General features: G+C 34.1%; 1 long non-coding RNA gene across 1 annotated transcript; it reads left to right on the forward strand.

Annotated features, from left to right (window-relative positions):
• Nucleotides 1-730: 730 nt before the first annotated feature.
• Nucleotides 731-19,336, forward strand: LOC117796344. Its single transcript, XR_004620753.1, has 4 exons — nucleotides 731-970; nucleotides 16,920-16,953; nucleotides 17,635-17,693; nucleotides 19,294-19,336. It is a non-coding gene; the product is annotated as an uncharacterized LOC117796344 (long non-coding RNA).
• The last annotated feature ends 3,817 nt before the right edge of the window (nucleotides 19,337-23,153 follow it).

Here is a 23,153-nt window from a genome sequence, read left to right on the forward strand (position 1 = left end):
ACTTAAAGAAGCGATAACACTGTAAATTTTGTTTATATGTAAAAAGTGAACATATTAGGGGCACTTGGGGAGCTCAGTTGGTTGAGCGTCTGCTTTTGGCTCAGTTCATGATCCCAGAGTCCTGGGATCAAGTCCCACATTGGGTTCCTTGCTCAGTGGGGAGCCTGCTTCTCCCTTTCCTTCTGCCTGCTGCTCCCGCTGCTTGCACTCTCTCTCCCTCTCTCTCTCGCTGTCTTTCTCTCTGTGTGTCAAATACATAAATAGAATCTTTAAAAAATTCAACATATTAGATGGTTAAATATATATGGGTGGAAAATAAACTTTATAAACATAATACCAAAAGTAAAACCTATAAAGAATAAACTAATAAGTATCTGGAAGTCAAAAAAACCAAAATAAATCATAAAATAAAAGCTAGAATGAAAATTAAATTAAGTGGTAAAAGTCTATAATTGTATTTTCTGAAATTACTATAAAGAAAAACAGAAACCTAAGGAAAACAGACATAAAAAAAAAAATCATTGTGTCAGCCATTGTGGTAGGCAGAATTCAAGATGACTCCAACTGAGTCATAGTCTTATGTAATCCCCTCCTTGGGTGATGGCTAAAATTTGACTGTTTCTAACCAACAGAATTTGTCAAAGGTAATGGGGTAGCCACTCCCTTAATTAGGTTATAAAGTGAAGGTGATGGGATAATCACTCCTGTGATTTTATCTTAGCCGACTGGAGATAGATTGCTTTGCTGACTTTGAAGAAGGAAACCCCATGTTGTGACAAAGCCCATGAACGGACTACATGGCAAGGACTGGGAGCAGTCTTTTGGAGTTAAGAGTAACCCTTGCTATTATCTTGAAAAACACAGGGTTTCTTCATAGAACTTCATAGAACTGAACTATGGCACAGCTTCAAAGAACTGAATTCTGACATTAACTATGTAAACTCAGAAGAGGATCCCAAGCTTCAGAAAGGTATGCAGACCCAATAATACCTTTATTTCAGCTTGGTGAGAAGAGGACCCAACTAAGCCATGCCTAAGTGCTGGACTCACAAAAACTATGATATAATAAGTCTATGTAATTTTAAGATGCTAATTTTGTGTTAATTTTTTATGCAGCAATAGAAGAGTAATGCATCTACAGCAGAATAACATCACCAAAACGTTCAAAAACATCAAAAATACAACTTAAACAATGAAGAGATGTCATTGTTCATTGAAAACATAAAATCATAGCATGTATAAAGCATTAATACATGTATTTATATATCTTTATGTTTCTATATTTTGTTATTTCTAAAGCTGATTTTGAAATTTTTACATTTACACTTAATCTATTTCTACATGTATATCTACTATAATTTTTACAAATGTTGGTAATCTCTATGTCTATATGCATAATATCACCCCTCTTGACATGAATGCAGAGGACCAAATATTTTCATGTTCTACTGATAAAATCTATATTGGATACACATTTACACAATTCCTGACAAGGCTAAAAACTCAGCAAATATTTGGTACTTATGACACTGTACTTATGACACTGTTGGCTAGCAAATACAGAAGATATGAGGAAAATGAATTACTATTCTAAATAACACATGACAAAATCCCAGTTTTCTAGCTGTATAAAATATGTATTTATATATATACATATATATATTTTACCTAGTTATATAGTATATACATGTATTTGTTATTATTTCCTCTAAAATGCATACACATATACACAGAAGAATATATGTGAATTTATTTGGCATTTCATTGACAGATGTTATTCTTGGATAATGGGTATATGCATGATTTTGTGAACATTAATTTTCTTATAAATTATTTTTATTTTATATTATTCTTCAATGCACACTCAATTTTAATATGAGAATTAAAGTTTTAATTAAAGTTTTATTAAAATTAACATTTTAATCTTTCTTATTTATAAATTATCAGGTGATATTATCTTATCTTGGTTTTACAATTGTTATTTTAGTGCCACCACAGTGTTTTATTTTATTGTCATTTATGTACAAATTTTATCTCTTCTCCTTGTTTATCACGTTGAGGTGATGAGAGGTACAGTCATTTTTGTCAGGTGCTTGATCAATATGTGTAGAAAGAATAAATGAATAAGTCTCATGATGAACAATGTGGTGGCTCTTTCCACTCAAGAATACTTTCTCTGTCAAATAACAATCTCTTTGAAAAAAAAATATTTTGAATAACTACAGTAGTCCCCCTTTATCCATGGTTTCACTTTCCAGTTTCAGTTACCTGGGGTCAACAGTGGTCTAGAAGTAGATGAGCTTCTTGGCATATCCTCACAAGATCAATCCCATCATAGAAGGTTCCTCATTGACCCCACTTCATCCAATCAGTTAGGTCTTTTATCATCTCACATCATCACAATAAGAAGGGCGAGTACGGTATAATAAAATATTTTGAGAGAGACCATAGTCATATAACTTTTATTATAGTATAGTTAAAATTGTTCTATTTTATTATTGGTTATTGTTAAATTTTACTGTGCCTAATTTATTAATTAAGCTTTATCATAAGTATGTACATATAGGGGAAATTATAGTATACATAGGTTTCAGTACCATCTGTGGTTTTAGGCATCGACTGGGGGTCTTGGAATGTATCCCCCACAAATAAGGGGGAACTACTGTAGTTAGATTTCCTTTCTATGGTTCGATAATATAGCTACTTTACAAAACAACAGGGATTGATTTAGCAACTTTTTTTTTTTTACCTTGCATAGTACCATTACCACTCAAAGGCACTAATTAAACTCAACTGAACACATGGGAGGCATTAGGCAGACAGAGTTGCAACCTGCTGTGCGCCTAATAATCTTGGTATAAGAAATGTTAAAAAACAAAGTTCAACTCCGTAAATTATAAAGATCTTATTGGATTTATTCAACAATTCAGGAATTGGGCAGCATCCCATCTAGCTGACAGAAAGGAACTCAGAGGAGCTTTTATTTATTTATTTTATTTTTTTATTTTTTTAAAGATTTTATTTATTTATTCGACAGAGATAGAGACAGCCAGTGAGAGAGGGAACACAAGCAGGGGCAGTGGGAGAGGAAGAAGCAGGCCCATAGCGGAGGAGCCTGATGTGGAGCTCGATCCCATAACGCCGGGATCATGCCCTGAGCCGAAGGCAGATGCCCAACCGCTGTGCCACCCAGGTGCCCCTCAGAGGAGCTTTTAAAATGAAAGGCTTTTATAGGTAGAAGGGCAAGAGAGTTACACTAGCAAAAAACAAATTGGTTTTGATAAGGTCACCTTCCTTGAGGGGCAGTAAGGGTCTCTATCAGGCAGATTATTTCACTAGTGCTGACCAGGTAACTCCTACTGACTGGTTTAAGATTCATTCCTGGGAGAGGCCAAAGCACTAAATTAAGTATTAAGTCTCAGATTGGTGACATGAGGCTTAGCATAAGTGACTCCATTTTGGGCCCAGTATCTTGTTTCTAACAGGAGTATTATTAAGAAAGAAGAGGGAAGTTCATAGATCTGAAGAAGGAATCAGTTGAAGTCACATTGCATACTGTTCATCCCTTCAGAAGTAAACGTTTTATACTCTTGCAGAGTTTCCTTTAAAGTGCAAAAATTCCTTACAGCATACTATCAATTCTAACCACTGAAATTTGAATTATCTCCAAGAATGCTAAGACTGGCACCCTAGCTTCTTTCTTTGTACTTTATCTGCCACTCTTTCTCTGTACTTTATCAACAGGATAAAGAAATGCTTCTTCATTGTTGTTATTGACAAAAATTTTAATAGAAATCCAGTAATAGAGTACTAAGAAGAACAGAAAGAGCATATCTAGAGTATTACTTCTAAAAGTAATTAACAATTAGTAGGTGCTTATTATGTGCTCTAAATACTTTACATGTATTAAGTCATTTAAAATCCTGGGAGGTAGAAAACATCTTTGTTACAAATGTAGATGCCATAATGACTCTAAATTGCCTTTATTGTCCTTTTATATGACCCTTATTTAAATTTCAATAAGCCTGAGAAATGAATGAGATCTTTTTCCTTGCAAGAGTATTAATTTCAGGACCTACATTTGACATAAAATAAATTCAAAAGGGAGTTTTTCACTTGTTTAGTGCTCTTCCACTTAACATCCATGTGAAAAGGAATTTGCGACTTATTATGTGAATTTTTTCATTGATTTTGATACTGTCCTGGTAACTCCCTGTGACCCAGAAAGTACTTCTTTTATAATAAAAGTGGCATTAAAAGGCAGACCATTTCACTGAAAATGTGCAATTATTAAAACCAAAAAATGTTATTTTTATTCTCAAAGCCATGCGTATTTGAGCAATATGTACAGTTGGAAATCTGCATATTTTAAAAGCCCACACAGTCTTATGGCAACAGTGTTTCAGATGGCTATATCTATATCTATACACACATACACACGTATATATCATGTATATATACACACATATATACATACATATATATATATACATACATTATACAAGTGTGTATATATATATACACACACGTAAACACATATATACACATATATATATATACATATATCTCCAATTGTTCCATATGGGTAGAAACTAAATTGAGAGAACATTTTTTAATTGGATTATTAATAATCAGATTTTTTTTCCCCAAGGATGATGAAATGAGCTTTTGGATATACAAGGTTGACAGTTTTCATTACATTTATTTTTGGGAAATAATAAAAATTTAAATGTCACAATATCTCTTTCACATAGTGTTTAAATTACTTTTGTGGATTATTAGAATGTCTTTAAATTAGAAAAACTTAGTTTTGTACTTCCTGTATAGGGAAAAACCCAGTTTTCCCTACATTGTTTTCTTTCCTGTGTGTCTCCTTTACTACTCAAAATATAAGATGCACAAAGAGCACTTCACTTCTGACACTTCTGGTCACCAAATGTGTGGAGGTTTTTCCCCACACCAAGCAATTCTTTGTGATACCATCTGAGTGTCTTACAATTCAACTTAGTTTTGACACTATCTACCTGGATATAATGTCAGATCCTACAGGTTAAGGGCTCAGTCACTCAAGATTGCTCCCACCCCACTTCAGATGCCAATCCCAAGTTAGGTCTCCAGGTTACCCACAACTTCTGTCCGATTCGGCTATAAATTTAACCTCCAATTGGAGGTTATCACGAAGGCTCCCCTATTCAGGCTCAATTGACTTGTTAAAAGTGGTTCATGGCACTCAGGGAAACATTCACTTATGTTTATCAACTTACTAAAGGACATGATAAAGTATACAGATGAAGAGCCAGTTGGAGAGATACATAGGGTGAGGTCCGGAGGGTCCACAGCACAGGACATTCTGTCCCTGTGGGGTCAGGGTGTTTCACCCTCCTGGTATGGATGAGTTCATCAAAGTGGAAGCTCTCTGAACCCTGTACTTTTGGGATTTTATGGAAGCTTCTTCACATAGGCGTGATAAATCATTAACTCCATTTTCAGTCTTTCTCCCTTCTCAAGAAATTGGGGCATGGGGCTAAAAATTTCCACTTGTGGCTTGTTCTTTTCTGTGACCAGCCTCATCCAGGAGCCATCAGGAGCCCACCAAGAGTCACCTCATTAGAATAAAAGATACTCCTATCACCCAGGAAATTGTTACAAGGGTTTCAGGAGGCCAGTGCCAGGGACTAGTCAAAGATCAAATTTGAGAACAAGAGGTGCTCCTCATGTTATTATCACTTAATACAGGGGTTTCAGGAGTTTTGTGTCTGCAGCCATGGGCAGACACCAATACATAATTCTTATTATAAATCACAACATCACAGTCTTAAGCTGAAAATAACACACAGACCACTTAAGATGAACTTAATGTCATTTGTAAAGGTCTCCAACTCCCAATACACACTAATTATATAGATCATAATTGTTAGTGTGCACTATATAATAATATAGAAATAGGGTACCTGATCATTGAGCTTATTCTCCAGTGGAAGAAAAAAATGTAGGTTTTAATTTTTTTAGAGTGTTAAAGGAATATAAACCAAAACACAATAAAGTGTTAAAATATTTAATGTACTTTGAGAGGGTATCACAAGTGGACATAATTTAGAACAGGGATTCAGAAAAAAACTTTTCTAATGAAATGACATTTAAGCTGAGTCTGGAAAGATGGGTATGAATTGGGCAGAAAACGTGTGCTTGTGTTGAGAAGCATTCTAGATCAGAAGCACAATTTGAAAAAGCTCTGAAGTAAAAAGAATTTGATGGATATGGAAGCATATGAGTCTGATGTGACTGAATTGTTGTAAAGGCTAAAGTGGCTTTAGCAAAATCTGGAGAACATATAGGTCAGAATATACCAGGTTTTACTGGTCATATTAAGGATGTGGGATTTTTGTTATATGTATGGTTGAGGACCATTGAAGTTTTTAAGGAGGAGACTCAGATTTTTGGATCTGCACTTTAAACAAAAACAATCACTTTTTCTTTTGTAAATAACTATTTAAAAAAGAGCCAAAAAACCAAACCAAAACAAAACAAAAACCACAGATGGGAAGGCCCAACCAGTGGAGGAATAGTCACACAAATGATAGCACTGGTAATGGGAAGACCTGAGTAAAGTTGATGCACACTGATGTACATTGGATATACAAGACAACCTGAAAAAGACTGGTGATTAGTTAGATGTAGTGAATGAGTGAGAGGGAATGTATCAAAAAAGACTCTACATTTGTTTGTATCGGCAACATCAAAGTGATTTTTAAAAGTTTTATTTTATCTCTTGGTTATCTGATCCATGTCACTGTCAAACCAAGAAAATTCAACATTTACTTAGATCAAAATTTATTTGGTACATATTCCTCCTGAAATGGTTCCATTTGCCACGGTATAAAATCCAGTAAAGTATACTTTACTAGGATTTATTAGCTATCGTATAGATATGACCACTGAAAATAGTTAATAATGAATGTGTTCTTCAGTCATCTAACTGCTTAGAATTAGACTCATTGCTTAAAGACCCTGAGGCTCAAGACGGGACAAAGCCAGACAGAACACCATCAGGGAGAAAAATAACAGAGGACAGGCTTCCAGATTTACCAGGCTTCCCAAAGTCTATGTCTTTTCCAAAAGCAAAGCTCAGTTTATAGAAACTCACGTGGTTTTTAGTAACTTTGAAAAGTGCTATGGGCTAGAAAAAGAACCTAGCTAATTATACTACGTGGAACTTTGAGAGTTGTAGGAAGCAACTCCTAGAGAATTAGAAATATACATTTGAGAAATAATTTATATAATTGAGCAGTTTTGTAAACATATTCAATTCTTTGGATACTATCTTAGGAACAATAAGAATTAAGTGAAGACCATTAGGCAAATATGCTAAGGCATTATGCAAGAAATACATGTATTTAAAAATATTATGTCTGCACAGTAGAGAACAGATTGTAGATATTTAAAAAATACCATAGGATTGAATTTTTAAAAAGATTATAGTAACCCAAGCAAACAAGGTGAATCCTTTATGTAAGGCAGCATCTATGAGATTTAAGATTCAGATAACTTCAAGATATTTAAAAGGTGTTTTTAATAGATGACATAGTATTCACAAGTGACAGGACAATTAAATAAAAACAATGAATAATGAGCATTAATCACTTTTTCCTGCGATTCACTATGTAAGTGCTTTACTTTTAAATTTTAAACACCACAGTAATGCTTTATATAGACATCTAATTCATAATATGTAGCTTAGTAAACTGAAATTTTTAAAAGAAAGTGAATAGTTTGCTGAGGTTCAGAAAGCTTTAAGTGACAAACCTATGTTTTAGACCTTTTGATCTGATTTTAGAGGGTAGCTATGGTATAGAACGAGAAAAATGAATCATGGGTAAAACCTGTGTTTTCTACTTAGAAAACTGTCTGGATATAATACCAAAAAAACCTGAGTATCTAAAACTGAACAATTTAGAATCTGAAACTGAGCCCAAATTCTATGAGGTTCTATGTAAAATGATTTGTAAGACTCTCTGTATAGAGTCATCTAAAGTGGACAACAAGTTTCCTTCTTCTCAAAATGTCTGAATTGCTTTTTACTTCCTTCACAGTTTTGGTAGAAAGTTTTAGGAATTGCTTTACTTTTAACTGAGTAATTTCCAAGTTTTGTATGTAAAGTATCATAGGTTTGTTCTTTTAGGGATTGGTGAATGTTTTCCCAAGGCCTACATAATACATCTTTTAGGCATGTGTGCCCACAGTTTCTGTTGCAACTGTTGGAATCTACTCTTCACTACTCCAAGGTAGTTACAGACAATATGTAAATGAATGGTCATGGCTATGTTCCAATAAAACTTTATTTATAAATACAGGTGGCCAATTAATGGGGTCACAGTTTGCTGATCGTGGATGATACACATTGAATATAAATATATAAGCAGATCAACCTAAGGGAGACAATGGTAGAGTGTGAAAATAATTTCATTCAAAATCAATAAAATAAGCTATGTTCTTAAAAATAACACATGTGGCAAGTTTTATTTAGACTAAACATTGTCCAATCAGACTATATTTTTTATTAAGGAGAATCAAAGAAAATAGTGTTATTGTTAAAAGAACTACCCTAAACTTGCAAATAATGCAAAAGAGAATACAACCAGTACTGCTACTGTCATGCTGGGCATTGTTCAATTTTCTATTTAAGTATTATCTAAAATATCTACTTAATTATCTAGGGAAATGAAATATTGTTTCACTTTAATGTTTATTATTAATTGAATACCTTCATTCTGTGAGTTTGCATACTTATTTGTACATCGAGTGCTGAGGAAATGTAAGTAATTTTTGTCAGAAAAGCAAGTTTGTAGATTATTCTTGTCTTTGCTGGCAGTGCATTAACCAGATCTGTCTCCAACTTGAAAGGTGTTTCCTGATAAACTCTGTAACTTCATCTAATACTCCTTTTACCTGTTTACTATCTTACTGGTTCTCTCATTAATGAGGCAAAAAATGTGTTCATTTTATGTTTGTGTGAAGTGTCATTTTTAGAATCTTTAACATTTAAAAAATTATACTTTGATAGTATTTCACATTTAAGGCTTTATATTTTTGAGTAAAATTCATGTAATATTTTGATTCTTGCAAAACCTTTAACTAGTGGTTCATTTTTTAAAAAAAGATTTTATTTATTTAGTTGAGAGAGAGAGAACACACACAAGCAGCAGGGAGGGGCAGAGGGAGAAGCAGACTCCCTGCTCAGCAGGGAGCCCGACATGGGGCTGAATTCTAGGACCCTTGATCCCAAAAGCCCAGGATCATTACATGAGCTGAAGGAAGACAACCAACCAAGTCACCCAGGAGCTCCCGTGTTTCTTAATCTTCCTTTATCAGAAACCCTTCAGTCCATGGATTGAGAATAAGAAATCTCTTTCTTGAACATATAGAACATACATTTAATCACACTTACATGAAATGTTCATTCATATCTTACTTCCTGAATCTCGTTTAAAAATTCTTGAATTTATGAATGAGCTGGGCTTTAGTCAATATAGATAGATGTAGGGCTTGTTTGATTTCCTAAAGTGTATCCTTTCAGCTTTTTTTTTTTTTTAATAAACACAGTATTCAAAGCACCTTTGGATACAAATACCTCCCATATCCATCACCTTTATGTACTCTCTACTCTCCTCTGCAAAATTCATATTCTATTTAATTTATTCATGTTAGATAGAAATAACTGCGACAGTGTTTCATCTTCTGGAAATATTTGTGATTTAACACTAAGCAAAGGCTGATATCAAGGTATAAAAAATTGTGGAATTTTAGGCATTCATTAGCCAAATATAAATGAGGACAGATACATCTCATACATATGTAATTCTTTGGTCTATCCATCCAATTGGACTTGAGCTGATCGATGGAGAGGCGCATCTGCATGCTGGCTTCAGAGATTTATCATGAGATCGACTGGGGTCTTTCCAGGTTTGTGCATCATTGTAAAATTACGATGCAATATTAACTCTTGGGGTTCTCCTATCTTTTTTAGGAGCACATACGCATGCCAGGATGTGATGTTCTCTGATTGATTTTACACACATCCACTTTAAATTCACTTGGCACTTATATTTTACTTTTTAATCTCTAAGTTATCATTTTGTTTCCATTTCAGATTTGTCTGACTCATCTCTCCAATTAAATGCTACATTACATTGCATGTTGGAATTTATTTTATTCTCTTCTTTCTTGTTACCTCATGGAAACTATGATTGTTTAATGTACAGATAAAAATATTAATGAAATAAAAGATTGAAGAGAGAAGATTGTGTGGCTATGGTGAGAGAGGAAAATGATATTGTAGTGGGAAAATGTGGTTTTCTTTTGCTCAAAATGATACTTTCTCCAAAATCTGATTTTTTTATTCAAAATGAAACTTTCCCCAAAACAGATTTGTTTGAGAATCTCAATTGTACAACAGGTATGTTCCCAAATGTTTACTTGTTTTCTTAGGAATATATCATAAATCCTCATATATCAGAAAAATCAATGAATCTTATACACTTTCCTCTTATCTGAATTTCTCAGTATTATATCAGCAGATGGCACTGTCTGAATAACCCATTTAAATTAATTTCTTTGGTACTTATGCTATTTTTAAATTATTTTAAGTGTACTCATGGGGAACAGAATGGTTTTGTTAAGAAGCATAAGAAACACTCATTCTATATTTAATGCAGAATGTAATTATTTAGCTGGCACACTTGGACTGACAATAAGCTTCTCATCTTTAACTTCATACCAGAAACTGAATGCTTCCCTTGTTATTAATGGCCAGATCATGACATTTTGCTTTTGCATCAACAGGAGGTTTCCTGTTTCACTTATTTCTAAGGATGAAATTGCCTTATGTCTTGGGTTGCTATAACAAAATACCACAGACTAGAGAGCTTATAAACAACACAAATTTATTTCTCACAGTTCTAAAGCGGAAGTCCAAGATCAGGGTGCTAGCCTTGTTGGGTGAGGGCCCCCTTCCAGGTCAAAGACTTATGTCCTCACACAGTGGAAAGGGTGAGCTAGCTTTCTGGAGCCTTTTTATAAGGCACTGATGCCATTCATGAGGACTCCACCATCATGATCTAATCATTGCCAAACGCCCAGCCTCCTAATACTGTCACCTTAGGCATTAGGTTTTCAACATAAAAATTGGGGGGTTGGAGTGGGGCACAGTCATTCAGACCATAGCACCTTAGGTGAGGTACTGTCTTGTTTCTCTAAGTCCTTTTGAGGCCTGGAATCTATACCTAATCCACAATTATAACAGCTGAGCTTTCATTCTCTTCTGCCATATATCACTACACCATTATGTGCTTTAATCCTTTATTTTTCCTTCTGATATTGCAAGGGATATCTAGAAAGAAGCTTTATTTTTTATTATTATTGTTTTGTTTTGTTTTGTTTTTTTAGAAAGAAGCTTTAGATAATGTCTGTCTGAAGAGCTTTCAGGGCCTTCCTCCATGACCTCATAATCTCTGTGTCTTGACACAATAGTATACATAGGATAAACCTTTAAGGATTTTACCACCTGTCTGAACTTTCTCTTGTTGTCCCCTAAGTTTGCTTCTCTTTCAATCTTGTCTCTGGTCTCCATCATATGCAAGTTGATTCCTTAAATAATCCATTCAATTGCTGAACAATTCCCTTTACTGGTAATCAAGGAAAAAACTGCTTTTCCATCCATATAATTGGTGTTGATTTTAGAAAATGAGTTCAGGAAAGTGAAATCTACTCCTGAATTCTAACTTACAGGACAACTTTAATCTTTAATGGTGGTAACTATAGGTTCAGTATGTCAGAAAATGAAAGGTTTTTAGAACAGATACAACTAGCATTGTCTATAATGCTGTCCAAAAACATATTATAGTGAGATAACATTTTCAACTATTGGATGGGCTCAGTAAACAGGCTGGTGAAATGCAGCGATTGCAAAGATGTGGAGGAATGGTTACACACATTCATTTCTGTTACAGAAGTAAATTATAAAGATTTATAAAATTTCCTGGTCATTGCTATCTACATTTGAAATTTCCCTGACCTATTATTCCATAATTACACTTTGAAGACTATACCCTACCAAAATAAAAGCAATATTTATAAAGATACATGGGCAAGATGTTTATTGTAGCAATGTTTGTTTTGGCAAAACAAAACAACACAAAGATTATTAACAACTTCACATTTATCACAGGGAAAGATATGTATCTTATGGTATATTCTCATCTTTATACATCAAGCTACTATTAAAAAGATTGAATTTGAGCAGCATGTATTTTATCAGAAAGAGATCAATGACACATCAAGTTTAAGATGTTGCAAAGTAATCCGCATAGTATTTTCCAACATCTTTAAAAAAGAAAATCTCTCTTTCTCTCCTCTCATTCTGTCCCACCTTCCTCTGTCCTTCTTTCTCTACACACACTCACAGAAACACATATATACATACATGTACTTTTTTCTGGACAAGCATAGAGAAATTATGAATGATTACATAGCATACTTTTATAAATATATATGTAAAAATCTAACAAAACACTTATATCTGAATATACATAACTTTTATAATGTATATAATACTTGTATCTAAATATTATATGTAAATATACATAGTTTAAGGAGTGGTATTGGGGGAAGTATGAGAGAGATTATTGTTTTTTCATTTGTGTACAATCTGAATTGCTTAATTTGTTACAATGGACATTATTAAATTTGAAATTATAAAAATCAATCACTCAGTAGAACTTGAAGATAACTAAATGAAATAAAATAATATCTGAAAACTGGTAATATGAAAGATTACAAGGATACAGTATTTGAAAATAAAAGATTCAAATTACTTTTGAAAGGACTATTTTTGTAGTAAATAATAAATAACAATCTGATTTTGTACTTCTCACTTTCCTATTGAAATAACCATAAGATATAAAGTTATGACAATACTTATTACTAGAAATATTACATATGGAATCTAAAAAAAAACAAAACAAAAACAAAAACCAAACACAGAAGCAAACAGTAGAATAGTGGTTGCCAGATGCTGGAGATTGGGGGAAACAGGGAGATATTGGTCAAAGGATACGACTTTCCAGTGATAAGATGAGTAAGTTCTGAGGATCTAATGTACAGCATGGTGACCATCATTAATAACACTGTATTGCCTACTTGAAGGTTGCTAAGAAAATAGATTTTGAGCATTCTCACCACAAAGGGGAGAAAAAAGTAACTATGGCAAATGATGGTTCTGTTAATTAACTTGTTTGAGGTGATCACACTGTATACTTATATCAAATCATCACATTGTATCCTTAAGGTATGTACAATTTTATTTGTCAATTATATCTCAATAAAGCTGGGGAATCAATCAATCAATCAATTTCTGATAAGAAAAAAAAATATCTGTCAAAGTCCAGGTAAGAGGGGTTTCAGTATTTAAATCATCCAAAGGTTAATAAGATGGCTATTTCAAAGACATTGGCCCCCACTTGATACCTTTTGTACAGGCCAGGTTTACTTGACTCCTCTACTCCTCGTCAAGTATCTATTTCTAAAATTATTCCAAGACCAAATTTTTCAGCAAACACTTTATGAATTAGCAATAAAACTGAATTGGAGGTGGCACATTGTCTGTTATAATATGAAGTCATAATAATTAAATAGAGATTCAGGAGACATAATGCCCTACTCAGATTTTTAGGTTTTTTTCCTGCACTGCTTTTGGCAAGTGACAAACTGCAGATAGCATGATCAAATAATAGAAACAAGTTTTACTTTTTATCTAATAGACCCCAAAAGAGTTCTGTTTACTGATTTAGTATTTATGCCCCTATGTATTTGACAATTATCTCAAGGTTAGAAAATGTATACCCAATGACAGTTGTCTCTCCCACAGCCTGATCTTTCCTCCAGACCTAAACCTTCTATGTTTTATTCTTCTTCTTAATAACATCTCCTGTTATGTAATTTCAAAACGTGAACACCCTGTTTCTTAGCAAGTGAGATCAGAGAAAAATCTCAGAATTGTTGCAAATTTTTCTTCATAACCCATCATTATGACCAAGGATTGCTGTGCAACAGAGTGGAAAAAGAATCTCCATGTGGAGTGCATGTTTCACCACCAGGAGTGGGCCAGTCACTCCAACCAACCCTCTAAATTATGTTGTATTTGTTGGTTTTGACAAGGCTTATTATGCAAAATCCTTTATTAATGATTTTTGGAAATGAGAGTTAAGTTCTGGCTCCTAGTGTCATCCTTTCATTATCCAGCCTCCACTCTAATTGACAAGATGTCTTAGAGTTTATAATACATAGTTTGCACCATTTCTCAGTTTCTGTAGTTTTTCTCTTATTTGTATTTGTATTCTGTTCATTCTTTTGGTTGGTAAGTCTAGTTTGGAGGGTTTACTATCCCATCATTCAGCCTTCCAAAGTCTCACTATTTAAATATATTTCGATGCTAATAAAACATTGACAGAGGAAAATGAGAAAGGAAAGGGGTAAGAGGAGAAATCGACAGAGTAAGGAATCAAGATGGTATAGGAGCTACCTTCTATTAGATGGGACATTTAAAAGGACAGAAAGAGTAAAGGATCAGTGGGGATGTAGGTTAGTTTAATGCTCTCATTATAGGATGTTGAGATAATGAACAGCCTATGGCCCTACTTTTTTACTGAAGTAAGAAGTGAGGCCATTTGCTCAGAAAGAATACAAAGAACCACATAATGTCTTCGTTTTGAACGTTGCTGGGTTTTTTTTACATTTCTTGTTCGTTGCTCATTTTTTTGCTTTTCTGAATTGTGAAAGCCCTTGTATATTATGATTATTAATCATCTGTTGATTATGGTGGTGGGTTTATGTTTATTTTTATTTTGGCTAGATTTGTNGTTTTTTTTACATTTCTTGTTCGTTGCTCATTTTTTTTGCTTTTCTGAATTGTGAAAGCCCTTGTATATTATGATTATTAATCATCTGTTGATTATGGTGGTGGGTTTATGTTTATTTTTATTTTGGCTAGATTTGTTATCTCTATCATTCATTTTATTTATGTTTTTTAATTNGGGTTTATGTTTATTTTTATTTTGGCTAGATTTGTTATCTCTATCATTCATTTTATTTATGTTTTTTAATTTGTGGTCAAGCTGAGAAACTTCAGTGATATTTTGCTATTTTTGTCACTTGTTTGTTTTTTTACCTAGTATCTAATTACCCTTCCTATAGCAACACCAATTAACTTTGGGGGCATTGACTCTTTTATTTTTATATAGAATTTGTGGTTCTATAAACTAGGTGTCATGGGAGACCCAAGCTAGACTTGTCAGATCATTTCCTTGGGATTCTGACTCTAGATTGGACATATACAAGCTTGGGAGGAAATGGCTGGAGCACATTTGTTCTCATGCTGGTGCCCATGTAAATAACTTCACTAAACCCAATCTCTGACCAATATGTTTTCTTGAGATTAAGTCAACACTTATAATTACTACATTTATACATGTACATATATGCATGAATATTTCTCTTTCTTGCTTATATTAAAATATATATTTATCTAATCTAAAACTAATACAAAATGTTTTTTATGTTTCTGCATTTTTATATCATTTACTCATTTATATTATAACCTAATTTCTCTGGGTCATTGCATGTATTAAAATTCAGGGAAGAACAAGTCCCAGGGACAATGTGTCAGAGATGCTTGTACTGACTACTTGGTAATAAAATACCGTGTTTTACATTATTAAAAGGACTGCCAAAACATCTAACACATTACAACAGTCCTATTAAAACAGCTACGACATGATGCTGTACTTTCTTTGTCTAGGTGGAGTCATAAAACAGGGATGGTCTGACAGTCCTTTTAACCAGGATACGACATTGTTTTCACTACACTGTATTATTCCTTATTTTTTACTGATACATGTTTAACTACTAAAATAAGTGTGACAAGAGAAATTTCCCTCAAAATATTCTTAAAATTAATGGTCTTTGATGACTTTATAAATCAAAACACATGTATTATCCCATTCCATTTTAGTAATAATAGCCTAAATCAGATTTGTCTCATTTACTGCCCTATGGAAACACTAAAGAAACATAAGTATAGAATCTGCCTTTTCATGTATTCTATTCCCCTTGAAAAGCAAAACTTAAAACAGAAATTTTGCAGACATGGAGCACATATTTAATCCTCTTTTCCTGATATAATCATATAAAATATTTTATCCAAATGAAATCCCAAAGTTTCACCATTAATTAATGAAGTAGAATATTTTTTTATTTTTTATTTATTTTTATTTTTATTTTTTTTTAAAGATTTTATTTATTCAACAGAGATAGAGACAGCCAGCGAGAGAGGGAACACAAGCAGGGGGAGTGGGAGAGGAAGAAGCAGGCTCCTAGCGGAGGAGCCTGATGTGGGGCTCGATCCCATAACGTCGGGATCACGCCCTGAGCCGAAGGCAGACGCTTAACCGCTGTGCTGCCCAGGCGCCCCATGAAGTAGAATATTTTTTAATCCAATTATATGCATTTTTAGAAAGTATAGATTCAAAGACATGGTAGTAAAATATTCAAGCATTAACCAAATATTTTTTCTAGTAAACAATTATCTTTTTATCTAGTCAGGTGCCTTCTTTGGATTCTACTGTATTGGAAAATGACACATTTTTCAACTAATATTGACCAAACACTAGCAACAGAATGAAAGTATAAAAGCTTCATTTCTCAAGGATAATATTAAGGCACTACGGTTTTATCTAAGATGGACAAAGCGTTAAGTTTAAGAGAAACTATGTATTTAAAATTACTGCCCTAATGGACGACATATATAACAACTAACATTTGTTGTGTAGTAAATATGAGATACTAACCATTCCTCTTCCTATTCATAGGTTCACTTATTTCATCTTATCACAACCACTTATGGTGAGTAAAATTATTATCTGTTTTCTAACAGATAAAGAACTGACGCACAGAGGTTAAGTACGATGCCCAAAGTCACACAGCTATGAAACAGAGGAAGGGGGATTTCAGTACAGATTGTCTGGCTCTAGCCACTATGATAAACTGTCAGTCAAAGCTCAGCATACTATTAGTTATATTTAGTTTCTATTAGCTGCTTACTAAGATTAGTACTTTCTGACAGAAGGAGAGGTATTTTGCACATTGTAGTATAACTGTTATCAATACTGTATTTCATCTAATCAAAGTTGCCATCAAATATAATTCACACCATTATTTTATGTACCACTAAATAGGAATTGTCAATTTAACTATAATACGATCTTCTCTAAATTTTTATTTTGTAATTATTAAAAGAATTTTTTTGACAGATCTGACAGAGTATTCAGAATATGACACTTCACATTAACAACTGCACACGTCGTGACCTTTTTCGTGTATTTAGCATCAATAGTAACATTTCAAGGTGCATGATAAACATCAATTATAATAGCCATCTCAGTTTCAGATATCCTAAAATGTGAAAAATACGTGTTCGGAAGCGATAAAACATAAAAGTAGCTGTCTTTTATTGAAGACCTACAAAAACCATAGGATTTCACTTGCTGTCTTTATATGAATTATATCATCAAATTTCATCCAAAGAAAACAGAGGACCAGAGCTGTAACAAACCCAACGTAAAGGAAGGGCTGACCGCCGTAAGGTAAGTCCTATCACGCTGCATAATTCTTCACATGTAGCATCATTTTTTAAAAAGAAATTTAAGTAATAATAGTCTTTTGGGACTAAAAACACGTTCATGGCCACTGACTTCAACATACTAACCATAACCTGTTCTACTATATGAGAGACGTGATTCCTTTAAATCATATTTATTTATTAACCAAGTCAAAATTTAAGTTAAATCTTAAATTGAGGGGCACCTGAGTGACTCAGTCGGTGAAGCGTCTGCCTTCAGCTTAGGTCATGATCTCAGGGTCCTGGGATCGGGCCCCAAATCTGGCTCCCTGCTCAGCGGGGAGTCTGCTTCTCCCTCTCCCTCTGCCTGCTGCTCCCCCTGTTTGTTCTCTCTTTCTCTCTCTGTTAAATAAATACAATCTTTAAAAAAAAAATCTTAAATCAAGCTATGCTTCAGCTGAACGCCTTTTATTTTTTATAGTACAATGTACTCTATAGCATTCAAATGTTCCTTAAAGTTACTTACAACATAAATTTAACATATACAAACTTAGTCATTTGGATAATTATTAAAGACGTTTAAAGACTTACTAAAAGTATGCCATGAATTACAATAAAGTCTTAAATTACAGTTTTAATATTTTGTTTATGACTTAAAAGGTATTATGAAAGGAATATGAAAAAGCAATGAAATATCAAAGGAATATATAAAACCTTGTATACTAATAAAAGTTTTTCAAAATTCTGACATCCTTTCTCATGTTATGTCCAAAAATTAGAAGTACAGAACTACTGAGGCATTGGTTGAAAATTTTCTATGAGCAGGATTTATAGACTTTTTTGCTTAGGCAATAATTCCACAGTATCATAGAAGAGGGATTTCAAGAAAAGCATTTTGGGAGGATCAGGTTCAAAATATGACAGCTATTCCAAAAAAGAATGGAATACCATTTGACTAGACAAAATTTGGTTCTTCTTTGAAATGTCAACTAATGCAAAAAAAGACAAAGAAAGAAAAATAAAGAGCGGGGTGTGGGGGGGAATGGGACAAAAACAAAAACCAAGATGATATATTTAAATACAACCATGTTGGTGATAGCATTAAATATAAGTAGGTTTAACACACCAATTATAAGGCAGAGGTTGTTGACTGTATTTTTTAAAAGAATCAATTATATTCTGCTAGAGAAAATGCACTTTATAAAGCAAGAGAAAGATGGATTAAAAGTTAAAGGATGGAACAAGGTATATCAGGCAGACTTTAAAAGGAGGACTGACTGGCTATATTAATATTAAACAAATTATGTTTCATTAGTGATAGAGCAGGACATTCCATAATGACAAAAGTGTCAATTCATCAAGAAGCCATAGCAATCTTTGAATGCAACTGATCGAGAGAGATAGAAAGACCATTTATCAATAAAAGAAGAAAAGAAGTGTTGTCAATAGATAGCTTACAGAATTTAAAAGGATAATAAAAATATGAGCCAACATTATGCTAGTAAATTCGATATATTAGATGGGATGGACTTGAGAAAATAATCGTGGAAATATATTAATTACTAATCAATTTCACAGAATATCTATACAGATTTTTTTTAAGATTTTATTTATTTATGTGACAGAGAGACTGCCTGCCAGAGAGGGAACACAGCAGGGGAGTGGGAGAGGAAGAAGCAGGCTCCCAGCGGAGGAGCCGGATGTGGGACTTGATCGATCCCGGAACGCCAGGATCACGCCCTGAGCCAAAGGCAGACACCTAAGGACTGCGCTACCCAGGTGCCCCTGGATTTTCTTTAGTAATTTTAATCATTTGTGTTTTTCAAAGAAGTTGTTTATCCCATCAAAATTCTCTGAATTTTTCCTTAAAGACAAGATCAAGTTATTTTTAAGATGTTAATTCATCACAAATTATTCAATACAGGCATATCTCATTTTACTGTGCTCTATTGTGCTTTGCAGATAGTTTTTTTGTTTTTTGTTTTTTTACAAAAATGAAGATTTGTGGCAGCCCTGCATTGAGGGAGTCTATCAGTGCCATTTTTCCAACCATGGCATTTACTCACTGTGTCTCTATCTCACATTTTGGTAATTCTCACAATATTTTAAACTGTTTTATTATTAATATATTTGTTAGGGTGATCTGTGATCAGTGATCTTTGATGTTGCTATTGGAATTGGGGCACCATGAACCACACCCATATAAAACAGCAAACTTAATCCATACGTGTTGGGTATATTCTGACTGCTCCATTGACTGGCCAACCCCATATCTCTCCCTCTCTTCAAGCGTCTCTACTCCCTGAAACACAATATTGAAATGAGGCCAATTAATAACTCTACAATTGCCTGTAAATGTTCAAGTGAAGGAAGAGTCACAAGTATCTCACTTTAAATCAAAGGCTAGAAATGATTAAGCTTAATGAGGAAGGCATGTCAAAAGCAGAGATAGGCCAAGGTTAAGCCTCTTGAATCAGTTAGCCAAATTGTGATTGCAAAGGAAAATTTCCGGAACGAAATTAAAAATTTTACTCTAGTGAACACATAAATGATTTAAAAAAAAAGTGAAAAAGCCTTATTGCTGACATGGAGAAAGTTTGAGCAATTTCGGTAAAAGATCAAACCAGCCACAACATCCCTTTAACCCAAAGCCTAATCCAGAGCAAGGCCCTAACTCTAATTCTGTGAAGGCTGGGAGAGGTGAGGAAGCTGCAGGAGAAAGATTTAAAGCTAGCAGAGGTTGGTTAGTGAGGTTTAAGGAAGGAAACCATCACCATAATATAAAAGTGCAGAGTGGAGCAGCAAGTGCTGGTGTAGAAGCTGCAGCAAATTATCCGGAAGATTAGCTCAGATCATTGATGAAAGTGGATACACGAAACAACAGGTTTTCAGTGTAGACAAAACAGCCTTCCAGTGGAAGAAGATGACGTCCAAGGGTCTTTAGCAGCATCCTAAATAGCTGGGGAAGTCAGGCACATATTTACTCTCTTTCTTCTGCAGTGGGGCTTGCTGGCCCCCTCTAGCTGGAAGATGTGCCACCCCGAGAAGAATGGTGGTGCTGGCAACTTTCCTCTTACCCGCTCCAATGCATCCAAATTCATATAGACATATACATATATGTATATGTGTGTGTGTGTGTATACACACACACACACACACATACTCTCCAGCAGAGTGTGCCGAAACGTCTCTTCTGAAAACCTGGACTTCTACAGAGGCTCTAGTCTGTGCATGTCTGCCCAAGTTAGCCTTTTCCAGGAGTTCCCACACCTGTCCAAGAGGAGCTGAAGCCAGTTCACAGGCTCCAGCCCATACCACAGTCTATACTGAGGTCTCTCTGCATATTGCCCACGCACAGCTGTGATGCCTTCTGGGTCCCTTGGCCTATGATGCTGGAATCCACAGCTCCCAAAGAGGCACTTTTGTTTGTGAATGGATGCCAAATTTTAGTTGTTAAAAGAGGGACAGAAACGAGGCATGTCTTCTGTCACCATGAATGCTGACATCATTTTCTACATTTCTGAGTTATATTTGATGTAAAGTTTCTAGCTTTTTTGAGAACTAAGCTGAAATCACTGATTTTAAGACTTTTTATTCATATATAGGAATTTAATGCAATAAATATTCCTTTGGGTACTATTTTAGCAGGAACTATTCAGTTTTGACATGCCAGATTTATTACAATTCCTTTCCAAAATTTGGCTGTCTCTGAACATTATATATTACTTAAAGTTGTTTAATTGTTTGAATTCCAGGCAGTCAGAGATTTTATATATATATCTTTTCATTACTGTTTTCCAGTTTCATTCTATCACAGTCAGGAGAAATTATTTTGAATGATATCAGTCATTTGAAATTTGCAAAAGCTCTTTTTAGGGCCCAAGATACTTGAGTCCACGTACACTTGATAAGAAGTTTATTGTTATCTTTAAGATTTCTATGTATTTACTGCATTTTCTGATTTCTACTGTCGGTACTTTTATTTATTCTGTCTGCTTTACAATACTTGCATTCAAGCAATGTACATCATCTGAATTTGTTCTTTTTCAATACTGTTTTGTATCTTTTACATTTTCATTTTCATAAAAAGTTAGAATAAACTTGCCAAATGCTACAAAGATATCTTCTGGGTTTATTTGAATCTAGGGTCTACTTGCTAAGAAAATCATTAAGTGACTTTGAGTTTTCTGTTCCACATATAGTTTATACTTGTATTTTATTTCCTGCACAATATTTGCTCTAAATGAATAATTCTTTCTCACGTATGGTGGCTGTGATGCTATGTAGCTGATTCCTTCTACTTAGTGCAGGGATGTCACATGAAACCACCTACAAACCAAATTTCTCCCCTTTCCTTAGGAAACTAAATATTTGTAACAATTCCATGCATATGTAGATGTAGGAAATGTGGAACTACTATGGAAATAAGTGACTTGGTGAATAAGCCACATGCTCATGTACACTATTTGTGTTTTCAGGAACTTATGTCTGATCTTGAATATACTTCCAATGAAGAAGGGATGTTATTGCACAGAGGCAGTTTCATGATTTATTAGATCAGATAATATTTAGGTTATGCTAAGTGGGTCAGTTTGCAAGGGTTCTGTTGTTCCATGGTCTGGTGATCAGTTCTTCTCAATAACAATGTCAGAGTTGTTTCTCAATAGGAAAATATGAAGTTTGCAAATGCGGAGTAGGTATTCTATAAAACCCTAGAAGTGCATTTTGTGACTCTCCTTTGAGAAATTGCTTCAGTCTCCAAAGAGCATCCTGATTTGCCACAGACACTTCAAGCAACAATTGATCTGCTCAAGGTCAGAACTACTTGCACCATGCCATAAGACGATGGATAGAATTATTCTCCCTAGGAATTTTTCCAAAACACACACTCCTTCCCTCCTGAGAGAGATCAGTACACACAAAGTGATATGTATAGCATATAGTATTCAGTGGAGACCTTCAAAATTGTTCTATGACATGTACGAGAACAGCAAATTCTCTTTCTTTTTTTTCCATTTTAGGAGAAGTATTCTGACATGCTCAATACTTCTGGCTCTCCAAAACTCCACTGCGGTATAGGTCTTCAAATTTGTCTGACACTTGTCTCCCATCTTCTAACATATATAGATATTACTGAGATTTCTAAGGTACTTTTTACTCCTTATTCCTCAGGTCACATTATCTTCATGTTTTCAATATAAAGGCAAGAGTGAGAAAGTATGGAACTAAATTATAATGGAACCACATACTTGTTGTGGACTTAATGACAAATAATTAGATTGTGTTCCTGTCCCTTCCAGGTTGAAGTCAACTGCTTCTGTTGTTCTCTATTTATTGGAACAGAGAAAAACCAACACTAGCTGCCTCAGTGGTAGTGAACCCCACGAAAGAATGTAGGCTGACTTGCTCCAATAAATAAGAGATGCCAAGAGAAGCTTCTTCCATTGCTTGTATCACCTATTTAACATTTATAATACTACTATTT

The sequence above is a fragment of the Ailuropoda melanoleuca genome, chromosome 2 (assembly GCF_002007445.2).
Source record: "Ailuropoda melanoleuca isolate Jingjing chromosome 2, ASM200744v2, whole genome shotgun sequence".
Lineage (NCBI taxonomy): Eukaryota > Metazoa > Chordata > Mammalia > Carnivora > Ursidae > Ailuropoda > Ailuropoda melanoleuca.